Source organism: Myotis lucifugus, unplaced genomic scaffold, assembly GCF_000147115.1.
Source record: "Myotis lucifugus unplaced genomic scaffold, Myoluc2.0 scaffold_280, whole genome shotgun sequence".
Classification (NCBI taxonomy): Eukaryota; Metazoa; Chordata; class Mammalia; order Chiroptera; family Vespertilionidae; genus Myotis; species Myotis lucifugus.
The window spans coordinates 7,291-17,619 of record NW_005871328.1 but is presented as its reverse complement, the minus strand read 5'-3'; positions in this window follow the sequence as shown (position 1 = coordinate 17,619).

The window sequence follows — 10,329 nt, the reverse complement described above, 5'->3', positions numbered from 1 at the left end:
TTATCAAAAATGGGTGTTGGATTTTGTCAAATGCTTTTTCTGCATCAATTGATATGACCATGTGGTTTTTTCTTTCAGTTTGTTTATGTGATGTATCACGTTTATTGATTTGTGGATATTGTACCATCCTTGCATCCGTGGGATAAATCCTACTTGGTCATGGTGTATGATCTTTCTGATGTACTGCTGCATCTGATTTGCTACGATTTTGTTGAGGATTTTGGCATCTATGTTTATGAGGGATATTGGCCTGTAATTCTCTTGCATTGTGTTGTCTTTACCTGGTTTTGGTATTAGGGTGATGCTGGCTTCATAGAATGAGCTGGAAAGTGTTCCTTCCTCTTGGATTTTTTGTAGTAGTCTGAGGACGATAGATTTTAGTTCTTCCTTGAAAGTTTGGTAAAACTCCCCTGTGAAGCCGTCTGGTCCTGGGCTTTTGTTTGCTGGAAGCTTTTTGATGGCTGCTTCAATTTCTTCCATAGTTATTGGCCTGTTAAGATTTTTTAGATTCTTCCTGATTGAGTTTTGGAATGTTGTATTTTTCTAGGAATTTGTCCATTTCCTCCAGGTTGTCTAATTTGTTGGAGTAGAGTTGTCCATTGTATTGTTTAACAATCATTTGTATTTCTGTGGGGTCTGTTGTTATTTCGCCTCTATCGTTTCTGATTTGGTTTATTTGGGTCCTCTCTCTTTGCTTCTTGGTGAGCCTGGCTAGAGGTTTTTCAATCTTGTTTATCCTTTCAAAGAACCAGCTCTTGGTTTCATTGATTTTCTGTATTGTTTTTTTGGTCTCTATATCATTGATTTCTGCTCTAATCTTTATTATCTCCTTCCTTCTGCTCACTCTGGGCTTTTCTTGTTGCTCTCTTTCTAGTTCTTTGAGATGTATAGTTAGATGATTTACTACCATTTTTTCTTGTTTTTTGAGATAGGCCTGTAGAGCTATAAACTTCCCTCTCAGGACTGCTTTCATTGTGTCCCAGAGGTTTTGGATTGTTGTCTTTTCATTGTCATTAGTTTCCAGGATGTTTTTAATTTCTTCTTTGATCTCATTGGTAACCCAATCAATATTTAATAACATGCTATTCAGCTTCCAAGTGTTTGAGTACTTTGGGTTGTTTTTATTGTAGTTTATTTCTAATATTATGCCATCGTGATCTGAGAAGATGCTTTTTATGATTTCAATCTTCTTGAATTTTGGGGAGACTTTGCTTGTGACCCAATATGTGGTGTATTTTTGAATCTGTCCCATGAGCACTTGAGTAGAGTGTATATTCTGTGGCTTTGGGGTGAAGTGTTCTGAAGATATCTATTAAGTCCATCTGATCTAGTGAGTCATTTAGGATTGCTGTTTCTTTGCTGATTGTTTGTCTAGAGGACTTATCCAGTGATGTCAGTGGTGTTTTAAAGTGCCCTACTATGATTGTATTGTTGTCAATCTCTCCTTTGATATCTTCAAGTTTTTTTATGTATTTGGGTGCTCCTGCATTGGGTGCATATATGTTTACCAGGGTTATATCTTCTTGTTGTATTGATCCCTTTAGTATTATGAAGTGGCTTTCCTTATCTCTTGTTATGGCCTTCACTTTGAGGTCTATTTTGTCTGATATAAGTATTGCTACCCCAGATTTCTTTTCCTTTACATTTGCCTGAAAGATATCTTTCCATCCCTTCACTTTCAGTATGTGTGAGTCCCTTCTAATGAGGTGGGTCTCTTGTAGACAGCAGATGTATGGGTCACCTTTTTTTATCCATTCAGCCACTCGATGTCTTTTTGTTGGAGCATTTAGTCCATTTACATTTAAAGTTATTATTGAAAAGTACTTGTTTGTAGCCATTTCTTTTTCTGTGTGGCTGTTTTCTTTCTGAGCTTTTTATTTGTTTTTACACCAGTCCCTTTAGCATTTCTTGCATTGCTGGCTTGGTGGTGATAAACTCCCTTAGCCTTTTTTTGGTCTGTGAAGCTTCTTATTTCCCCTTCAATTTTGAATGATAACCTTGCTGGATAGAGCATTCTTGGATTCAGTCCTTTGCTTGTAAATTTCTGTCCATTCTTTTCTGGCCTGTTGTGTTTCTGTTGAGAAATCATTTGATTATCTAATTGGAGATCCCTTGTATGTAACTTTCCCTCTCTCTCTCTTGCAGCCTGTAAGATTCTCTCTTTGTCCTGAACGTTTGCCATGGTAATTATGATGTGTCTTGGTGTGGGTCTTTTCGGGTTCACCTTGTTTGGGACTCTCTGTGCTTGTGTGACTTTTTTCTTCCCCACCTCAGGGAAGTTTTCTGATATTATTTCTTCCGAGTAGGTTTTCTAACCCTTGTTCCTCTTTCTGTTGTTCTGGCACCCCTATTATTACGTATGTTGTTTTGTTTCATGTTGTCCCATAACTCCCTTAGGCTCTCCTGCTGTCTTTTAATTTTTTTCTCTAATTGCAGTTCAGTTTGGGTTTGTTTTGCTTCCTTATCTTCTAATTCACTAATTCGGTCCTCTGCTTCTCCTAGTCTACTGTTGAAACTTTCAATGGTCTTTTTTATTGCAGCTATATCACTCTTCATTTCTTCTTGGTTCTTACATAATTTATTGATTTTTTTCATCTGTTTCTTCTTCTTCTTGCACAAGTTGTTGATTTTTTCCTCCATTCTGTTTATGCACTCTAGGACCCTTAATCTGAATTCTTTTTCTGTCATGTTGCATGCCTCTGCATCACTTAGCTTTTTTTCTGGTGAGTCCTCCTTTTCTTTCCTTTGGGGGTTTCTTTGTCTACCCATGTTTGATCGTACCACCATATCTAGATGTTGAGTCGTTCAGTGGCTGCTACTTGGTTGGCAGTTGCTCCTCGGGCTGTGGTTGCTCCTCAAGCGGTTGTGGTAGCAGCTGCTCCTCAGTTGGTAGCAGCTCCTCTGGTGGGTGCTGTTCACAGTTGTGGTGGCTCCTCTGGCTGGTGGGGGGAGGCTTCACACACAGCTGCTTTTCCTCAGACAGAGGGTGTGGTGATGAGGAGGCTGCAGTTCCTTGGATGGAGGTGGGCTACACAAGCAGCTACTACTCCTTCAAATTGTTACTTTTAACCTCTTAAGAAGCCTCAGGGCAAGGTGTTTTCCAATAGGGTGTGTCAACTGTCTTCCCCCCAGGCAAGGCAGATGTCTATCCCCCCAGGCAAGGCAGATGTCTATCTCCCTAGGCAAGGCAGATATCTATGTGGCTGTTCGAGGGAATGACTGAGCCAAGGAGACTTGGTGTGTCAGCCTTCTGAGCTCTGTCCCCTGAGTCCCCAGTGCTGGCTTCTGTTCTCACAGCTCCAGTCCACTTCACCCTCCCTCTGCCAGAACACAAGGTGGGTGGCTCCACAGGGAATGTTTGTGCCTTTGCCCTTTAAGATGGTGCCTGAACTTTCAGCTGCCACTCCCTGCACACAGCACCCCACTGCTTTTCACAGCTTGATGTTATGTGGATACCTTCCTCAGTTTGGTGCTGTCTGCTGGGGAGCCCTGCTCCGTGATTAGATCCCAGAATTCTCAGTGGCACCTCCCCCCCTCCACCACCGGCTGAGATATCTCTCTGGGACTTCAGTTCCCCTCTGTGGGTCACGTCTCTGCCCCTCCTACCAGTCTCTATGCCGGCTCCATCTTCAGTCCTTGGGTATCAGGGTTCTCTCCTGTGAGTTTTCTGTTGATTATTCAGGAAGCCTTCTCTTTTTTCAGTTGTAATTCCAGCTTTTTCCTGGGAGCATGATCATGCAGCATCCTCCTACTCTGCCACCATTTTTATTCTCTAAACTCGAGATTTTCTGAAAACAGCTCTGACACAATGGCCTATGTCAGCTATTACAAGCCATCCAATGCCAAAGATATAGCCTCAAAAAGTCTTGAAAAGCCTGAAGGAGGCACTGTGATGGGAGAGAGAACATAGTTTTCTCAGTCAGGAGGACCTAAGGTCAAATTCTGTTTACCTGCTTGGGAACCTGAGACAAGTCCTATAACTTTTCCAAACTGTGGCTTCTTCACATGTAAAACAGAACTCTTTGCAGGGTTGCTGGAGACAGTGAATAGAATAAAAGCCTGAATATTAATACTAAATGCTAACTAAATGTTAACACCCAGTCTCCTTTTCTCTCCTTTCCTTTCTTGTCCTACCCTATGAGCAAGCTCCATAACATGGAATATATCTTTAAAAATAGACCATGATATTGTAGAAGTTCATGAATTGGTGAAGAGATTGAATTGGTTTGGGATGGCAATTCAGTTTTCATTCATGTGTCCACGTCAGTTAGCTGATGTGGTTCCCAGAACTGCATCGAGAAGGATTCTGTGGCCATGTTTGGACTCAAGGGGAAAATACTGTGATGGATTAGCAATGTCTGCCATGATATGGAATGGGGGGGAGTGTTGATACGTATGCCAAATGTTTGGCATAGCAAAACTAGATAGCTTTGGCAGTCTTTTCCAGCTCAATGTGCTGATATTCAAATGAATGGAATGCTGCTTGACAGGCCTGTGTCCCTGTGTCAGAGGGAGCCAGGGGCAGTCATTGACAATTATAAAAGCCTGTCTGAATCACGTTCAATAAAGTTTGATGCAATTTGATTAAAAAAAAAAGCTTTTGCACAGCAAAAGAAACCATCAACAAAACAACAAGAAAGCCCACTGCATGGGAGAACATATTTGCCAATGTTATCACTGATAAGGGTTTAATCTCCAACATTTACAGGGAACTCATACACCTTAACAGAAGGAAGATAAACAACCCAATCAAAAAATGGGCAACGGACCTAAATAGATACTTTTCGAAGAAGACAGAAGGAAGGTCAAGAGACATATGAAAACATGCTCAAAGTCACTAATCATCTGAGAGATGCAAATCAAAATGACAATGCAGTACCATCTCACTCCTGTCAGAATGGCTATCATCAACAAATCAACCAATGACAAGTGCTGGTGAGGATGTGGATAAAAAGGAACCCTCATGCACTGCTGGTGGGAATGCAGACTGGTGCAACCACTGTGGAGAACAGTATGGAGTTTCCTTAAAAAACTAAAAATGGAACTCCCATTTGACCCAGTGATCCCACTTCTAGGAATATATCCCAAGAAACTAGAAACACCAATCAGAAAGGATATATGCACCTCTATGTTGATAACAGCACAATTCACCATAGCTAAGATTTGGAAACAACCTAAGTGCCCATCAGCAGATGAGTGGATTAAAAAACTGTGGTACATCTACACAATGGAATACTATGCTGCAGTAAAAAAGAAGGAGTTCTTACCATTTGCAACAACATGGATGGAACTGGAGAGCATTATGCTAAGTGAAATAAGCCAGTCAGAGAAAGATAAATATTACATGATCTCACTCATTTATGGAATATAATGAACAACATAAACTGATGAACAAAAACAGATCCAGAGACAGAGAATCATAGATCAGAACATCAAACCTCAGAGCGAGGGTGGGGGTAAGGGGGAGAGATCAACCAAAAGACTTGTATGCATGCATATAAGTGTAACCAATGGACACAGACAACAGAGGTGTGAGGGCATGAGTGGGGGGCTATTGGGGGGATAAGGACACATATGTAATACCTTAATCAATAAAGAAATTAAAAGTAAAAAAAAAGAAATGGGGATATTTGTGCCTTTCGTATAAAACCTTGGGCTCTATACTTCTTGGCTTCATGACAAAACAATTAGGAATTTTATAGATACAGCACAAGTTAAGAACTGCCATTTAGTCACTCACTATAAAATGTTTATTAAATACTAGAGGCCCGGTGCATGAAATTCGTGCACTGGGGTGTGGGGTTCCCTCAGCCCAGCCTGCCCCTCTCACAGTCTGGGAGCCCTCAGTGGATGTCCTACTGACGGCCACAGTCTGGCAGCAGAGGCTTGGAGCAGGCGTCCCGTGTGTGTGTGTGTGTGTGTGTGTGTGTGTGTGTGTGTCCCCGCTGGGGGCCTGCTCCCAGCTGCATTGGAGGCTCAGAGCAGGCACTGTGTGTGTTTGTGTGTGTGTGTGTGTGTGTGTGTGTGTGTCTGCTGGGGGCCTGCCCCCAGCCACACCATGGAGGCTTGGAGCAGGCGCCCCTCTGTGTTGATCTCTCAGGCTCCTGGCCTCCACTGCGTGTTGTACTCTCCCCTTGAAGCTGTGGCCAGGGTGGGGTGCTGCCTGCAGGCCGCGCTTTTCTTGCTCACAGATCGCCGGGATCGCCGTGGAGACCTGAGGGCAGGCCCTCCTGGGTGCTGCCTGCAGCTGTATTTTTCCTGCTCTGTGATCTCCATGGTGACCCAGAAGCAGGCCCACCCAGGGGCTGCCTGCCCTCCGCACTTTCCTGCTCTGGGATCGCCATGGTGACCCAGAAGCAGGCCCACATGGATGCTGCCTGCAGGCCGCACTTTCCTGTTCTGGGATCCCCATGGCGACCCAGGAGCAGGCCCACCCAGGGGCTGCCTGCCCTCTGTACTTTCCTGCTCTGGGATCGCCATGGCGACCCAGGAGCAGGCCTTGCTGGGTGCTGCCTACAGGCCGCACTTTCCTGCTCACTGATCTCTGGATCGCCACGGCAACCCAGGGGTGGCACTTTCCTGCTCTCGGATCGCCATGGGGTCCCGGCTGGCGGCGGGGCTTAGGTGGCACATGGGGGTCCTGGCTGGGGGCGGGCCTTAGGCGGCACAAGGGGGTCCGGATGGTGGCTCAAGCTGTCCCGCCCTGCCTGCAGTATGCAAATTAGCTGCCATCTTTGTTGGTGGCTAATTTGCATATCACGCTGATTAGCCAATGGAAGGCGTAGCGAAGGTACGGTCAATTACCCATCTTTGTCTATTATTAGATAGGGACAGAGGTCTCAAACTTTTTTAAACAGGGGGCCAGTTCACTGGTCCCCTCAGACATTTCCACACATGCGCACTGCTGGCCCGGGACGAGTCGGCTGCTAAGCAGGACAGGCAGCGGCGGCAAAAAACACTGGGTGGGCCGGATAAATGTTTTCGGCGGGCCGCATGTGGCCCGCGGGCCGTAGTTTGAGGACGCCTGAGATAGGATAAGAGATGCATTTAGATTTTTATGCACCATAAACCAGCTTAATCACAATTATTACAATTAGGCAAATGCATGTTTTACAAACATGCATTTTATGAAAGTGGTACATCTATAAACTAACTTCTCCATACAGAAATGGGGCACAAAGGGATTTAATGTTGTGCTCCAAGGTATAAGGCAAGAAAGGAAAGGGATTTTGATTGGAATCAGTCAGGACACTTCCAGTTCTGAGATTCTGGGGCAGTGGTTCTCAAACAGAGATGACTTTGTCCTTGGGGATATTGTAATGTCTGAAAGGAGCCTGGTAAACACCTACAATGCACAGGACAGCATCCAGCATGAATAGTTATGCAGCTCCAAGTGTCAATAGTGAAAAGGAGAGAACACCTATTCTAGACCAGCACCTCTCCACTTCATAGGCAAACAGATCACCAAAATTTGTAGCTCAAATGCAAATTCTGATGGATCAAATCTCCAGGAGGTCCAGAGACTGCATTTCTGACAAGCTCCCAAGTGATGTTGATGCTGCAGGTCCTCCTGGTCTGTGGACTGCACTTTGAGTAGGTGGGTCATGGCTCTGTGTCAAAGTCTGGTGTAGGTAATTTTAGGTCTTCTCCACCAGGAAATTTCTGAGTATGTAATTTTGAAAGACAAGTTTTTCTCTCACTCTAAAGGGAGGATAAATTCTCTGTTTGATTCTTTTATATTAGGGCTCCACAGAGACATCAAATAATTTATACCTGAACAAGGCTTTGTAGTTGGCAGAATAAGGGCCTCAAAAGATGTCAACATCCTAATTCTGAGAACCTTGGCATATGTTATCTTACAGAGCAGGGTAACTAAAATAGTGGAAATAAAATTATTAGCTAAGGAGATTAGCTCAGATTACCCAGGTTGAACTAATGTCATATCAATGGTCCTCTAAATGTGGAAGAAGTAGAAGAAGAATTGGAGTCAGAGAGACATTAGAAGATGCTATGTTGCTGGTATTGAAGATGGAGGAAGGGCCATGGGCTAAGGAATGCAGGTGGACTGTAGAATCTGGAATAGGAATTGAGAATAGGAAAGGATATGGAATGGGATTGGGGAGGGATTTCATTCTACCCTGGATCACCCAGAAAATCCAAGCCCAGCAGTCATTTTGTTCTAGGCCCTTTATTACCCATTTCAGGCATCTGCTCTCTAGAACTTTAAGATAGAAAATATTTTGTTTTAAGCCACTAGTGTGGTAATTTGCTACAACAGCAATGGGAAACTGATACAAACATTTATCCAGTAAGATGTTGTTAGAGGGAACTGAGGTTAAGCCTTGCAAATCATTCAGCTAGCTTCCCTTGGGCAAAGTTATTTTGGGTTGAAATACCACATTATATAGAAAAAATTAGAGCTAATTTAAAGCTATTTGGCCTCATTCATGGTATAAAACATTTCCCACCACATAAATGTAAATGTGGTTCTGACCTTGTGGCCTTTCAGGCATTAAGATAGAAAAAATAATTCATTAAAATTAAGGTCACACATTGCACTTTAAATCTGTGTCAAATTTTTTATTTTTCTCTATTTCATGTTAATTCAGACATTTCATTTTTATTCATATACTAGAGGCCCGGTGCATGAAAATTCATCCACTGGATGGGGGGGGGGGGGTCCCTCAGCTCTGCCTTCCCCCTCTCACAGTCTGGGAGCCCTCAGGGGCGGAAGGCGACCCGGCGACAGGGGAAGGTGATGCCCCATCACAATTCTGCTGCTGCCACTGGCAGCAGCACAAGCCTCAGCTGGCCCTGGTTACCTGAGCCCCAGGCAGCTCTGGGTGGCTGGGGTTTTGAGAGGTCTGGGGGACTCCAGAGGCAGGCATGCAGAGCAGCCAGGCAGGCCCGGCCTTGCCATGTACCTGCTGCCCCAGCAGGGCTGAGGGGACTGGGTGCCACCAACTTGTGGTTGTGGGCGCCGCCATCTTTGAGGCCATGGAAGTCAATTAGCATATTCCCTCTTTATTGGCTGTGGGCACCGCCATCTTTGAGGGCATGGCAGTCAATTAGCATATTCCCTCCTTAATCGCTGTGGGTGCTGCCATCTTTGAAGGCGTGGTAGTCAGGCAGTAATTTTCCTCATTCCTGGGTTGAGGGCCTCTCGATGCTGCAGGTGTGTTGCAGTAACAAGCAGTTCACCTCTTTATTGGCTCTAGGTACGGCATTGTATTCTACAGCTTTATCTCAAATTGTCATACCCCCTAATCAGAGATGGGATTATGAAAAAGTCTCTGAAGGTGTCTTTCATTATAATCATAGGTGGGATTATGAATGAGCATGTGTGCATGTACATATATATGTGTTAGTGTGTACATGAAATATATATACAAATGAAACACATACACACTGATCATTCTTGAACATTTTCTTTGGACTCAACAAAGCATATTTAATATTTTATTTGTCACTTGCAGCATCCTTTTGAAGTAACGTTTATTATTCCACATTATCTTCAGAAAGAAGAAAACCGAAGACATGTGGAGTACATTATTGACAGGAACATAATGCAGTTAAAACTTATTGTTCATCATCTCAACTTACATATAAATGGACCTACCCACTATATACTCTTAATTTATATATGGCTTCTTTTTTAATATATGGCTTCTTTAATTCAACAAGTTGTATATTTAAAATGTTTTCAGTTTGCTTTATGCAATTATAATTCAATAGATTAGTTAGAATTAAAAATTCTAGTGATTGATAACTCATGTCAGATCAAGAGCACAAGTAGCTGCATCACACAGGACAGTGGTGGTGAATATATCTTATAACTGGGAAGAAAGCAAGGTTTCATATATAAATATGGGAATTGTGATATTAAATTAAGGCAATTAACATTTGATCAACTATTTTTACATCAACTGTAAGATCAACACAAACACACATATATATGCATTAAACATCACATATTGATTGAAGAAAGAAGTGCAATACAGATGCACAAAACATCATGAAAGAGGTTTAGAAACATAACGAAGTGACTCATGATGAGCCCAGAATAGATCAGAACAATGTCCCACCATACAATCCCATTTAATTATGAAGGCAATATAGTCAAACAAGTCCTTTTAGGATGGCTTGTTATATAGCAACAGCTATCTGATCTATACTAATAAAAGGGTAATATGCTAATTAGACCGGATATCTTCCAGACGTCTTTCCGGACAAATCCATGGTGGCAGCAGCCAAGGCAAAGGAGGTTGGGGTGATCAGGCTGCCAGGAAAGAGCAGTTAGAGGGTGGTCAGGTCAGCAGGTAGAGGCAG